This window comes from Mus caroli, chromosome 17, assembly GCF_900094665.2.
Source record: "Mus caroli chromosome 17, CAROLI_EIJ_v1.1, whole genome shotgun sequence".
Classification (NCBI taxonomy): domain Eukaryota; kingdom Metazoa; phylum Chordata; class Mammalia; order Rodentia; family Muridae; genus Mus; species Mus caroli.
In genome coordinates this window covers 4823256-4837827 of record NC_034586.1, presented here as the reverse complement: position 1 = coordinate 4837827, position 14572 = coordinate 4823256, and the positions used below count along the sequence as shown (strand labels likewise).

Sequence of the window (14572 nt, the reverse complement as noted above, 5' to 3'; positions counted from 1 at the left end):
TCAGCTTTCATCCTGTTTTCCCCCCACCCCCACCCCACCCCACAAAGAAATGGCACAGGGGACGGGGGCGGGGGGGTGGGCAATTTCCAGGGCAGGAGGCCGAGGTTTCTCAGGCCGTATGCACGGGGATGCAACAGGGCTCTTGAACTGGGCGAGTGGCGGCAGGCCACTGGGATGGCTTTGTTATCCACTCGATCCCAATCCCCATCTGGCTCCAACAGGAGGCCGAGCTGGACACTTCTTTACACTCATTGGAAGGAGAGGGTGACTCATGTTACACGGGGTCCGAGCTTCCCTCCCAGTAGCTGCTAAGTCGTAGCTTTAAAAGGAAGTGACATGGGTGGGGAGAGACGTCAGCCGAGGACCACCTTTTTTTTCCCTTCCCGAAGGGTCCACCCCTTTGGGTGGAGTCTCGCTTTTTCTTTCCAGTGTTGGCTGACTTACAGCTTCTCTAAAGTAGAGGCAGTTTCTGAACCTCCGGCTCCTGCCTCGCAGTTCTGGCTTGTGAGCACCAATGCAAAGAACTGCCTGGAGCGAGGTAGGTGGTGTTGGTTCGGTTACCAGGCACCTTTTCCTGGGGTGGGGCGTGTGATGATCGGATGCCCTTCTCTGGCAGGGGTCCCTCTGCTCCGCTGGTTTCCTAGTACTTTGGAAGGGATAGGCTCGGAGCAGGATGCTGGTGGGGTTGGGGCGAATGATGTGGAGGTGGGGGTGGGGGCAGAGGGAGGAGCACCAGGGCTCCGCGACCACTGCTTTGTGCCAGATTGTGAGAGGCTTTCTGGGGGCTCTGCGAGCAGCCCTCCCAGGGTGGAAGCATTTTCTTGGCTACCATGAAGGTGTAGTGATGGCTCCTGTTACATATACGGGCTTTCTTTTGTGTTCGTGCAACACGTTCTTCTGTCTCTGGTGTTTCTATGACAACCACAAAAATATACTCCACAAAAATACAGTCCCAATCTAAATTGATTTATTTGTATTTCCTTCCTGGGCTTGGCCTGGCTGGGCCTCGCTGGAACGCAACGTGACTCTGTAGATACCCCCTCCTCTCGTTTTCATTTTGGTTTTTCCCTATCGCAGGAGGGCTGGGGGAGGGGAGTTGTCAAGGAAACAGGCATTTGTAATCACCGCTTTATTTACTTAAATTTAAGTTCTGGGTTCTCCATCATATGTCGGGATTTTTAAAGGGAGTTCTTTGACGTTTTTGAAGCGCTCTCCAGTATTAAGGGCAGTTTTTAGAAACTTGACTATTTCTTAAGATATGATATTGAACAAACTAAGAGGGGCAGGGGGATTTAACTCTTTATAGGAGGATACTGCATTGAAATAAAGTGTTGCAAAGTACCTGATAATTCACACTGGTAAATATGTTATCAGCTGTTCAGGCTCACGCACAAGTCTAAACATGTATAAAACGAGTCTTGCTTCTATTCTGAACTTCATTTAGCCACAAATCAAAGTCCAGTTAGCATAAGAAATGCTAACTCCCGAGCTGGATCTCTAGGGTACTGTTCTGCGGTGCTCTCACCTGGATTACCCAGTGTTTACCCTCTAGTCTTTCCAAACCTGGCACGGATCTGCTCATCTGAAGTTATCACTCAGCATCTTCAGCTGGGGGGAAAAAGTTATCTCAGGAGGAGGGAAACGTAGTGTGGATGTGTACATGCGTGTCTCTGTCTATCAGGGGTGGGTGGGTAAGGTTCCTGTTTGAGAAAAATATTAAGACTCCCAAGCTAGAGGTATGATATCCTTCTGGTGCATCGTAGGGAGGAAAAAACAAACCTTCAGAAGAAAACTAAGACACGAGAGGAAATTATCACCTACCCAGTAATAAGCAGAGGTGGACAAAACTTGATACAAATAGTTCCTTGCTTAGAAGGCAGGCCCAATGGCAGGTGTGGCTCTAGGTGCTGCTTTTATTCAGTACCCCTGAAGCAAGCCTGATAATGGACCCTCTTCTAATGTGCATGCCCAGTACCAGAATTGCTTCTTTAATGGTACCAATATAGAGTCCTGTATTACTGAGATTATCTGTGGTAAGAATTTAAAAGGCCTCAGGTTACTTTCAGGTTATTAAAGCCCAATCATGGCTTGGAACCCTAGCCTCTTGGCTACGTGGAAGCGAGAAGAACCAGTAGTTTCTAGAATGTTCTTTATCTCACTACTGTTATTTATTTCTGTCTTAAAAACTGACCATAGTTCCAGAGATTTTAAGCATTTCAGATACAAAAGTTCGCTACAAATGGGAGCTAAAGAACAGGGCACAAAATTAGAGGGCTGGGGTTGTTGCTTGGTGGTAGAAAACTTGTCTAACGTCCCTAGAAACCCTCAAAACAAACAAATCTAACTAGAGAAAAAACGGAGTTAAAGACAAGAGAATTAGGTGAGGGGTACAGAGCATAAAAAACGTACTCAGAATAATGATTCAACTTTCATTTTGCCAAACTTACTTTAGCATTCCGCCGGACAAGACAATGGACTTACCGTCTGACCTTCCAAAGCACAGGAGTAGTGGGCTTGTCTCAGCATGTCACTCAAGAAGTTTCCAGACCCAAACCCAATGCAAAAAGAAAGTAGTAAATAACCAAACAGACCAGACCCCTCTCAGCTCTCCAGATAAAGAGTGACTTGTTTAACCTGGGGAAGACAGCTGGAGCTGGGTGGAAACAAAGTACCCCAGGGTGACTCAGAAGGCCAGGCTATGTCATGACTTTGGCTGTAGTTTGGACGCTCGAGAGGGCAGAGAAGGAGGGAGCCATCTTAGTCATTCCAGCCATTGCCTTAAATCATGGCTGCTCAGAGAGGAGTTGGTTAAGGCCACACTTTCTGTAACAACTCCCTGCTGTGTTCTGAAGGTAGGTCTGGTGGGCAGGGAAAGAGGCGTGCCCATTTCTGAGTGGCTCTTGATTTACTGATGAAGTACATGGCTAAGCCTCGCTTAGTAATATTCTACCATTAGGAGAACACAGATGAGTCCAGTTTAGCATTGGAAAACTAGCCTTAGACTCTGAAATTCAGTTTCCAGTGAATTCTCGAGAAGATAAGCACTCTGCCAGGGCTGTGGGAAAGAGGGTTTCTGCTTGGGGCTGGTGTGTGTATGTGTGTGTGTGTGTTAGTTTGTATTTTGTAGTTATTGTGTGTCCACTATGCTTCAGAACAACTCAGTTAAGCCGTTACAGTTTTAAACCACCTTGGGGGAAGGTATTAAGAGATTTCAAAGACTAGCCAATCTGTTTTTCTCCCTTAATGGCAAAATAAAAGGAAATGCCATGTGAGAGTGGTTTATGTTGAACCTGCTTCCCCCCCACCCCCCGAATGCATTCTTGCATCGCAAGGATTTCTTGCCTATTTGCTCTCTCTCTCCTTCTTTTTTTTTTTTCTTTTCTTCTAATGTTTTCCTAGACCCTCAGGTCTGTTAGTGTCCAGACTTCCAGCAGTCCTCACTGTCTAGCAGCTCTGCATAATTCATTTATTCATTCATTTATTCTTCCATTCATTGAACGACATCAAGTCCCTTGCTATAACATTCCGTGCTATGCTATGGATGTGCACTACTGAAGTATCTCGAGCTTAGCAGGAACAACGGGAAGCTCCCTTAGCCCTGGAGATAATGATAGAAACATTCACTAGCTAATGGCCTCGAATGTCATTTTTTGGTTTTTGTTTTTGTTTTGGTTTTTTGGGTTTTTTGTTTTTTGTTTTTTTGTTTTTCGAGACAGGGTTTCTCTGTAGCCCTGGCTGTCCTGGAACTCACTTTGTAGACCAGGCTGGCCTCGAACTCAGAAATCTGCCTGCCTCTGCTGGGATTAAAGGCGTGCGCCACCACGCCCGGCTTGAATGTCGTTTTGACAAACAATGTTTTAATATAGATTGCACTGGGCAGTGGGGGAGAAAATGGTTAGCTGCTAACTCTCATCCCGCTTAAAGTTTTCTTGTGTTTTTCTATATTGGTTGAGCATAAGTCTGGGAAACATCTGTTAATTAATAAAACGGGAAGAAATGGGATTCTGAGTGCTGGATCCATAGGAGAACAGAGGATGCGGAGGGAGAGTGGCTTACCCTGCTCTTTGTGGGGACTGTGGCTCTTCCCAGCAGACACAAGATATAGGATTTTGTTTTGCTTTGCTTTGCTTTATAAGGCCTATCTAAAGTCTATCGGTTTACTGAATTTCTTTGAATATTTTGAATTTCTTTGAAATTCAAAGAATATTTATTCTTTGGGGTTTTCTTTTCATTTACAAGGCTAGCACATATGGTGTCAGTAGAAACAAGAGTCTAGAGCCCTCCCAAACCTCAGACAGTCTGTGTAGCAAGAGCAGCTCACCTCAGGACCACAGAGCATCCAGGAGCCTCTGTGTATTTCTGGGGCTCAGAAAGTTTTCTCAGTAGACTGATCTTACTCTCTGTTATCTCCACCTTCAGCCTAGAAGTGACGAGGCAGTGGGACAAAGTTCACCAGGAAGAGCACCTTCCTCGGTCTGTCTGACCTTGGGGGGAAACCAGTTATCAAGTCTTGGGTTATTTTAATCCCTGTTTTAATTCCTGATGAGGTCGGCCTGAAATGAATCTGTTGTCCCTCTGCTTGGGTTAGATGCTGCCTCCCTGTCCTGAGCGTTTTTTGCTATGGGTCTGAAAGTGAAGGAGTATCTTTGGCCTTCATGGTGCTTTGAAGCTGGCACTGAAAGTCTTGCAGGAAGTGATTCCTCCCTCAATCTTGGGAATGTGCGGTGACTCAGACACACTGATAAGACTGGCCACCATGTAGGATCTGCGAGAGTGGCAGTGGCAGAGGCCTACCTTTGCCGAGGGCTTCCTATATGTCTGTTGGTTGTTCTAAGTTTTTTAAAAATAGATTTATATTCTAGTTCTTCTTCTTTTTTTTAAAGATTTATTTATTTTTTTTTATGTATGAGTACACTGTTGCTGTTTTCAGACATACCAGAAGACAGCATCAGACCCAGTTACAGACGGTTGTGAGCTACCATGTGGTTTCTGGGACTTGAACTCAGGACCCTTGGAAGAGCAGCCAGTGCTCTTAACCTCCGAGCCATCTCTCCAGCTGGTTGTTCGAACTTTACACACACTAATCTGAGTTGTGTCCTTAACAAATTTCATGTGAAAACTACCATAACTGTCCATTGTACAATACAGATTAGTAAACTACGGGACTCATCTGGAATGGTAACAAGGAGCACTGAGGCTTGAACTCTTGACTCTTGCTTTCCAGAGCCTTGCCTCCGAGCAGCAGACAACTATCTCTTATCCTGGTGTGGTGACTTTCTCTCCCAGTCCCAAGTAGAGCCTAGAGCAGCGGTTCTCAACCTTCCCAATGCTGTGATCCTGTAGCACACGTTACATGTTGTCATGATCCCCATCCATAAAAATGATCTTTTGTTGATACTTCATAACTGTATTTTTGCTACGGTTATGAATTGTAATGTAAACATTTTTTGGGAGACAGAAGTTTACCGAAGGTGTTGCGACCTACAGGCTGAGAACCACTGGCCTAGAAAATGGGGAACATTTAGAATTCTTTTGTTTGTTTAAGATAGGGCTTCTTCGTGTACCCTTGGCTGACTTGGAACAGACTCTGTACCTGAGGCTATCGTGGAACCTACAGAGATCCGCCTGCCTCTGCCTCCCAGTGCTGAGATTAAAGGTGTGTGTCACCCCCTCCCCTTTTCAGGCAGTGGTAGAGATGGTCTCTCCCTACCTTCTTGCTTTGTGCTTCTAGGAAATGATCAACCAACTGAAATACGTCCCCAGCCAAAGGAAAAGAAGTGTTTATTTTTAAAACGAACACACATCCTATGGATCTTCCCTCACATGCCTTTCATACTTATTTTTAAGTCGGCAAAAATGCGGCAGGACAGAGAAGTGTTTTAGAAGTTGAGAAACAGTGCATGTAAGACAAGCAACCATTGCTGCTAGAGAGTGCCGCCTGCATAATTTTCTGGGAGATGGCGGCAGTGGAGGGGAGGGGCAGGGAAAGGGGCCTGTGATAAAAGCATAGCTGAAAGACTTGGCAATGCATATGGTAAAAGCCAATATGAACTGCTCTCACGACCTGTGTTTATCCAAGGAGCCAGGCTCACCAAGTCACTTCTGTCTACCTAAGAACCCCGCCCACGCCCTGGTCCCACAGGCCTTGCCTGGATGGAGCCTGACTTTCCTCCTCCTTAAGTTTGTCACCCAGTTTCAAAGGCAGATTGTCATCCGTGAAGATGCTGCCGGGCTTTATCTCAGACAGTCTTTGAAACAAGAATGGGAGGAATGAGTTGACCCAGGAGTGAAAACTGGTTTGCTTCCCATCTCCCTGGGCCCCGTGTGAGCAGTCAGTTCCCCAGGGGCAGGAGGTTAACTGAGACTGATGAAATTTTAAAGAACCAAGCACATCTTCTTCCGGGGACGCAGCAGCTTAACGCACACAATCAATGCAGCTGTCACAGCCTTTGTCCTGGGTCTCGGTTGGTCCTTAAGTCGTGCTGGCTCCTTCCTTCTCTCTTCTGCTGTGGGGAAGGGTAGGTGTTTGGACTAAGAAGAAGGGATAGGCAGTTTACGGTTTAGTGTTTCCTTGCTGTTGTGGATAAATGACCGACTAATGCAAATTAAGGTTGGAAAGGTTTATTTTTGGTTCACAGTTTAAAGGAACACGGGTATGGGTTGGCATCTTGATGTGATGTGTGTATTTACATTGAGAAAACAGAAAGACAGGGGGCGGGGCGGGGGTGGGACGGGGCGGGGTGGGGGAGGGGTTAAGCCTAGTGCTGACCTCACTTTCTCCTTTTTCTCTAGCCCAGGGCTTTATGCATGTGGAAACAAGCTAGTCACATTTAAGGTGGTTCTTCACATCTCTGTTAACCCCACCTGCAAACTCTGTCCTAGATTTGTCACTGAGGTAATTCTAGGTCCTGTCAACTTGACGGTTGCTGTAGCCATCACAGCTCTCTCAGTAGCCCTGATTCCATCTCTCTCTCTTTCCCTGACCTTCTCTAGTCAGAAGAGTTGTAGATGCACAATTACGACACAAAACGGTTACTTCTTTACGCCTCTACCTTAATTACTGTGCTGGGTTCCTATGGACAGTGTGGACTTCTCAAGGGAACCACAGAACATGGCAGCCAGCCTGGGTAAGGTGTTCAAGGCTGTCGCATTTTCCTATCTGTGTGCCTCCCAGTCAGGCCCTCCCACAGAGTGCTCCTTAAAGGAATCCTCTGTTGACATTTGGGGCCAAGTGACTTGTGTTTGCGGGGCTGTTCTGTGTAGGGTAGGCTGATAACAGCATCCTTGGCCTTTGCCACTAGATGCCAAGAGTAAGTTCTCCTACTGTGGCCATAACAACCTAGACTGTTCCCGAAATTGCTAGATACATCCTTACAGGATAACATCTCCCCCAAAGCTGAGAGCTGCTGTGTAAGAGAATTTCAACCATGGCTTCTACATGCGGAAGTTCATCGGTTTGCTCTCTGGCTCAAAGGAAACAATTTTTCAGGGCTAATTTGCCTAAGCCCAGCCCTGGTGGATTTTTCTCAAACAAATTTAAATTCCTAGATACTTTGCTTAAGAATTAAAAAGTAGCAGGCTACTTGGAAAGCACGGATGTATAGTCTACAAACCCATAGTGAAACAGTTCACACCTTCCATCCGGGTAACCTGCTTGTAGTAGTGTGAGATGTCAGTCACCTGGGCTGCAGGAAGAGCAGCTGAGGGCTGGGTTGTCAGACAAGACTCTGCCAGGTAGATCCCAGCCCTGCGGGAGTCGGGAACCACCTCCCTCTGGTGAAAGAGATGGATGTCATAGGACTAGGGGAGGCAGTTTGCAACCCTTTCTCTGCTCTCTTCTGCAGTGTTGGTCTTATGCCTCCTTGAATGCACCAGTCAGCTGCCAAGTCCCGTTCCACTGCCCGCTCACTCCAACTGCAAGCCTTTCTTTCCCTCCACCTCTGACCCTGTGTTGCCCACACAAGGGCCTCCCCGATGGCCTTGCAAATCTTGGATCCCTGAAGCCTCAACTTCCAACAACTGGGCAACACGGAGCTTCATGGACTAGCTCTGGTAGACACAGGGTCTGTATCTTCTTACCTCCCCATCTGTCATTCCAGCCTTGAAGATTTGCCTGAGTAGGGCAAGTCTTTTATTCCACCGTCACAGACGATTCCATCCTCTTATAACATTTCTGGACTGAGGCTGCCCTTTGCTTATCACAGGGGTTCGTGAAGGAGCCCGGCATCATTGGTGTCCTGGAGAAGGGCAATAGCCTACATAGATCACTTTTTCACTGCGAGATGAGGAGCTCTGTATGTGTGTGTGGGGTGTGGGGCAGCTGTGAGGCCTGCCTGTCCATCCCCCATCCCCTCTGCCTGTTGTTCTGTTTGGAAATGCTTCCTAGAGACTCCCTGTGTGTGTGTGTGTGGGGAGGGGGGTTGGGGGGTGTGGGGACAGCTGTGAGGCCTGCCTGTCCATCCCCCATCCCCTCTGCCCGTTGTTCTGTCTGGGAATGCTTCCTAGAGACTCCCGGTCTCTCTTCTTGGTATACTTGCTTTTCCTGAACCAAGCTAACCAGTCGCCATTGTTTTTACATCACTGTGACTAAAGTACTCTGATAAAGGCAACTTAAAGGAGAAAGGGTTTCATTATCTCACAGGCCCTCCAATATAAGCAGTCAAGGCTGCTGGAGCCTGAAGTAAACGTTCTCTATTTGCCTGCCATCTGAAGAGAGCAAAGAACACACTGTCGCTCAGCTCTCTCCCATTATACAGTCCTCTGTCCCAGCCAAAAAGAGGAGAGCTTAGAATGCCCACAGATGCTCCACCCCCTCTTCTCCATCCCTACAGTCTACTATCCCACCCAGAAAATGTCCCCAAGCACAGTGGACAGGTCTTTCTAACGCAACTAATGCAGTCAAGATAATCTCCCACAGGCATGCCCATCTCCGAGGCCGCTAGATTGTGTCAGATTGCCAGTTAACACTAACCATCATAGAAGTTCAGACACCACACAGGAGAGGAATGTGTCTGGGTGGCAGAGGGGACCGGACAACAGGCAAGCCTTGAGAGAGGCTGTGGCCTAGGAAGAAATACAAGGCTGTCCCAGTGAGAAGCAGACCCTTCAGTGAGGCCTCATCAGGCCTGTGGAGGAAGGGAGGGAGCAGGTCAGAGAATCTGGGAGTTGGTGACTGGTTATCTTGAGGCCCCTTTGACACTCTGAAGAAAAGGGGAGGTTTTCTATGCGGTTCTTTCCGGCTGTGGCATGTCATGTTATGCTCTGTACTGTCATGTAGTCACTTGACTAAGCAATGTCCCTCAGACAGCACTCACTAGATGGTGAGCATTTTGCATAAGCGTGTGTCCACTTACTCTTTCTCCGGCGCCTGTGAAGGTTCTGTGTTCTTTTCTCTGGCCTGACTTGGAGCTGATGCCCTTTGGTTAATGAGCCGAAGTCTCAGTGCTAAGAATATTCAAGCCCCCCGACCTTGGCTCTGCCAGGCGCTATGTAATGACGGCACATGCTTACATTGCACAGCCTCAGAACCTTTGCTGGTTTCTGCTGCTGTGAAAAAGGCTTCTCTTAGATGCAAAATGGACAGAGACATTTGTTTTCCATATCACCCCAGTGACTCAAGGGAAGGATTTAAAAAAAAAAAAAAAAAAACACACACAGACCAAAGCACATAGCGAGTATTTTGAGATGTCAATTAAATCCCAATTTGGCCTCCTGCTGTAGAGGACTAACAGGTTAACATTTTAGTGAACTTTCAAAGAGAAGACAATGGCAGGTTCTGAGTATGCCCAGTTGTTCGTTTATTAGTTCCAGTTTTTGTTCCATTGACGCCCACCGACCCCCTCTCTCCACTTCGATGGCTGAACTGTGATCTCTGGTCCTCGACAAGTCCCACCATGCTTCTCTCCGTTCCTTAGGTGCATACTCTAAGGTCAGATCCAGTCGTCCTGAGATTGCTGAGCCAGCCTCCGGTCGAGCTGATGTTTTTCTAGCGGTGCTCATCATTAAGCTTCCTCCTGCCTGTCACCTAGCGGTGCTCATCATTAAGCTTCCACCTGCCTGTCACCAGTAATGTGACCCAGATGTTCCATTAGTGAGAACCAGGGAGGACGCCTGCTTTTTAATTTGGCCACTCTTGGAGCAGCGTCCACACACACGGAGCCTTTTAGGGGCCATGAGGAGCTGCACTGTGAAGAGAGAAGCAGAGCGGGGATGTGCATTCTAGGTTTGGTTCCATGAATAGCCTTCCACTCACTGCCCAGGAGACCTTGAACACTCAGGCTGGGGGCTGCTCCCTGGCACATGCTACCATTGGCACAAGGGGCTGGCTCATCTGATGTCCCTGTGAGTGCTGCCTTTGTTTCCTGCATGGTCAGCAAGGAGTCCAGGGTCAATGGAAACTTTGTAACCAAGGCTCCCGTCTCTGGGGCCATCTGTGCTGTACAGAACAAACTTGGGTCACTCTCTAAAGCCTCATGTAGAAAGGTGAAAACAGCCAGGTGTGGCTGTATTTTCAGTACTCTGGAGGCAGAAACAGGAGAATCAGAAGTTCAAGGCCATCTCCAAGTGCATACAGCTTTTGAGCTCCATAAGACCCTAATTAATACAACCAAAAGCTGGCTGGTGGTATGACCCAGCAGGTAAAGCTACTTGCATCGAGCCCAGTGACCTGCTGTGTTCCATACAGATGAGAGAACCACCTTCTGCAGGCTTACCTCAGACATCCTCAGGCATGCTGCAGGCTTACCTCGGACATCCTCAGGCATGCTGGAGCATGTGTGCCCTTCCCGCCCCTCCCCCCAGATAAATAAATCCTGGAGAAAAGGCAACAACGCCAAATTAAAGCAAGGCCAAGGCGCTCGCACTTAGTTGTGAGCCCCTCGACTAGAGGAATATTTCTGGAAAGTTTTGAGGAGAAAACCAGGTTGGACAGTCTCTTTGTGACTCTGAGATTCATTCCTGTCTCTCTGTCATCTATATCCAGATGGCAAGTCTGAGTCCTAGAAGGGACAGTGCAGTTGCATGAGACAGTCACGTCGACACTGTTCTTGCCGTGGCTGCTTTTCATTCCTGACCTCTCTTCTGCCAATGAAACATTTAGTGGTGGTTCATTCTTTCTCGCCTTGTCTCCAGTCTCCTACCTTTTAGGATCTTTCCCACTTCTGCTAGGATGGACCCCTTCTGGGCTATTCTTGGATCCTGTCACCATGGACAGAGATTGCTCATGTCATGATGGCAAGCTACTTCTTGGCTCTAGGATCCTGCTCTGGAGTCAAGATCAGTACCTTCACACTATAACTTCTGCGGGTACTGTGATCTTAGGCTTCATGAGGGCCTGCCTCATGTTGTAAGAATGCAGAAAGAACCAAGGATCCACTCATAAGTAAAGAGAAAAGGGGGAAAAGAAACAGACCAGTCTCATCACAGGAACACCCCTCTTGCCCTGGTTTTGTTTGCTTGCTTGTTTCCTGGAGTGTTTTTAATAGGGTGGAAAGTTCCAGTAGTCTAGAAATGTGTTTCTATGATCAATATACATTCCCAGACAGAGGTATAGTAATATTGCTGAAGCATGGAAAGTACAGCTTCTCTGCATTGCAAGGCTGGCTGGTTTGGTGGAAAGTAGAGCATCCACCTTCTGACCCGGGTTTGTTGGTAAAGCTGCCTCCATCAGGTAGGTGAGTGTGGACCTGTGCTCTGTGTGGTCACACTACTCCGGAGCTGCATTCCTGCATCCCTCTAGAACAGCATGTGGAAGGAACAAACCACCACTAGTTCTGAGTATTTATCTTCAGCCCGGGGCAGTCCTGGGGTGGTGGTCACACATGCTGAACAAGTTTCTGACTTTCAGATGGTGCAGGTGATGTCATCCTGGTTGGTCAGATTGCAGGTATTATGGGTCAGTTAAGGTTGGGGTAAGTTCGTAGACTCGTCAGCTGGTCCATCACAGTGTAAGATCCAGCCTTTTGAGCAACGTACTACATCCCCTAGTCCTGAAGTCCCTTACGGGCCTTGAAAAGAAGCCCTACCTTCTACCTTGGGCAGGACTCAAACCCTCCCAGCCCATCCGCACTGAGACTAGAGTTCACTAGGTTTCCTGTGTGCCAGTTTGTGGGGGATACCCACAGGCCTCCCAGAATTCTGGGCAGCCTTCCTAGCTCATGACCCTAAGGCAGCTGGACACCTAGGAGCTAATTGTGGTGTGGTTAGTTTTAGAGACAAGAGCTCGCTGTGTAACCCAGGCTAACCTTGAACCTACTCTGCAGCTATGTCATATTTTAAGGAACAGAATCGAATTAAGTTTCCATCTGGAACCGTTGTCAACCACCTTTGAGAATTTGTGGGGAGTTTACCTTGGGCACAGATACAATTCCCTGCTCTCATGTACTGGGAGAGTCATGAGTAGCACCTTTATTCCAGTGTGGCTGCCACTGGGGACAGCCAGATCGTATGGTGCGATCTCAGTACAGAAAGGATGGCTCTGCCTCAAATCTTGAGACTCCAGTTTCACTGTGCCGATGGCTGATGATGCTGTGCTGTTTGATTGGACAGCGTGCCAATTTCATCTGTAGGAAATTTGTTTTCAGACAGGAAAGGATGGGCCAGAGTGAAGATGAGTTCCTGCCTCCTTGACTTTTTTTCCAGTGTTCCTGAAAAGACAGATCACTGTTTAAAGAGCAGAAGAATCTAAGATCTTTATCTGGAGCCACTGGGTTCTTAGTCTTTGGGATGTCTTAGGGGAAATGTCACAAGGCTGGAGCCGGAATAAAGATGCCTGATTTCAAAAATTCAGGAGTGTAAAGGCCAGAACTGTAGTTCAGGACCGCTAGTCCCTCTCAGACTAGCACTGCACAGGCTGGAACTAAATCCTGATGAGTGGAGATCCTTTATGTCATCGGGCTGTTATTGGTGAGTCATTTGAGACAATGCCAAGGTAAGGATGTTGTTTCCTTGACAGACTGCGTCACCTGCTAACAAACCTGTGTGTACAACAAAAAATTGGAGCTTGGGAGGCTGGCACATCTAGAGCCAGGCTTCTGTCTGCTTCTCCTAAGGACCAGATGATGAGACAAGGTTGTCTTGACCTGTTTTCTCTATTCCACTGTTCCCATTCTTCCCAGTCCTTTTACATCTCTGTGAAAAGAAGTCAATTGGACTTCTAACACTCGAAGATTTCATCTTGATGTTGGAATTTCCATCATTTAAGATGTTTCCTTCTTTTCTTGCACTGGTTCGTTTAAGTTATTTATTACATTTGTTTTATTTTACTGTGTGTGTACACACCATGGCACACGTGCAGTCAGAGACCCACTGATCCTCTCCTTCCACCATAGGGGCTCTAGGGATCTAACTCAGACTGTTATGCCTAACAGCGTGTCGTTCCCTCTCCCTCTAAGTCAGAGGTTCTCAAAAGCTGGGACCCTTTCATTCAGTTCCTCATATCGCAGTGACCCAGAGCTGTAAAATTATTTTCATCACTACTTCGTAACTAATTTTGCTGTTGTTATGAATCGTAATATAAATATCTGTGTTTTCTGATGACCTAAGGTGACCCCTGTGAAAGAGCCATTCATCCCACATAGGGGCCATGGTCTACAGGTCAAGAACGGGTGCTCTAAGTAATGTCACTGGCCCGCATTTAAAAGTTTTTATGGCTTTATGGAGATAAGATTTTTTTTTTCCACCATAAAATGCAGCCATTTCAAGTGTACAGTTTATTAGTTTGGGTGAATCACATACTTACTGTGAAGCCATCACCAAAACCCATCTTAAAACTTTGTTACTCCCTAAATCCCTTGTACCCCGTTAGTTGATCCTTCCTCAGATCGCTGGGTCCAAACTACTAGGGGCCCAGGTTCTATCTACTTTTGCCTTTTTTAGAGCTATTGCATGGCAGTGGCCACTTCTTACTCTGGTTCTAGCTCAGTCCATGCAGCAGGACATCTTGGGGTCTGCCATATTTCACACGGCAAGATACTTCCTTCTTTAGCCATGGTGAGTGGCACAGCAGTGCAGGCAGGCATTTTCATATCTCAGTCAGTCGGTCAGTAGATAGTTTATATCCAGAGTTGCTTTAGTGTTAACCTAGTTGTAATTTTACTGCCCTTATCTCTTATCCAGAATTATATTAGAAGCAAGCTGTGGTTGTTTGAATAGGTAGACTCGTGGTTAGAATGGTTGGCTCACAGGAAGTGACACTATTAGGTGTGTCCTTATTGGAGTAGGTGTGGTCTTGTTAGAGGGGGTGTGTCACTGTAGGTGTGGGCTTTGAAGTGGCATATATATGCCCAAGTCTGACCAGAGTGAGTCTTCTGGCTGGCTTTGAATCAAGATGTAGAACTCTCAGCGCCATGCCTGCCTGGACCCTGCCGTGCTTCCAGCCATGATGGAAGGGCCAAACCTCTGAACCTGTAAGCCAGCCCCAATTAAAGGTTGTCCTTTATAAGAGTTGACTTGGTCATGGTGTCTGTTCACAGCGATGGGACCCTAACCATGACAGAAGTCCCACTCACTTTGCCACCTCACCTCCACCCCAGCACCTTTGTAGAAGACAAGCATTTCTTTTTTTTTTTTTTTT

General features: G+C 47.2%; 1 protein-coding gene across 1 annotated transcript in view; it reads left to right on the top strand.

Moving 5' to 3' along the window:
- Positions 1–370: 370 nt before the first annotated feature.
- The window catches only part of Agpat4 (1-acylglycerol-3-phosphate O-acyltransferase 4), a 101191-nt gene continuing 86989 nt past the window's right edge, over positions 371–14572 (top strand). Inside the window, exon 1 of the mRNA XM_021149365.2 lies at positions 371–538. The gene's annotated coding sequence lies outside the window, so the exon portion shown is untranslated. The remainder of the gene's footprint in view (positions 539–14572) is intronic.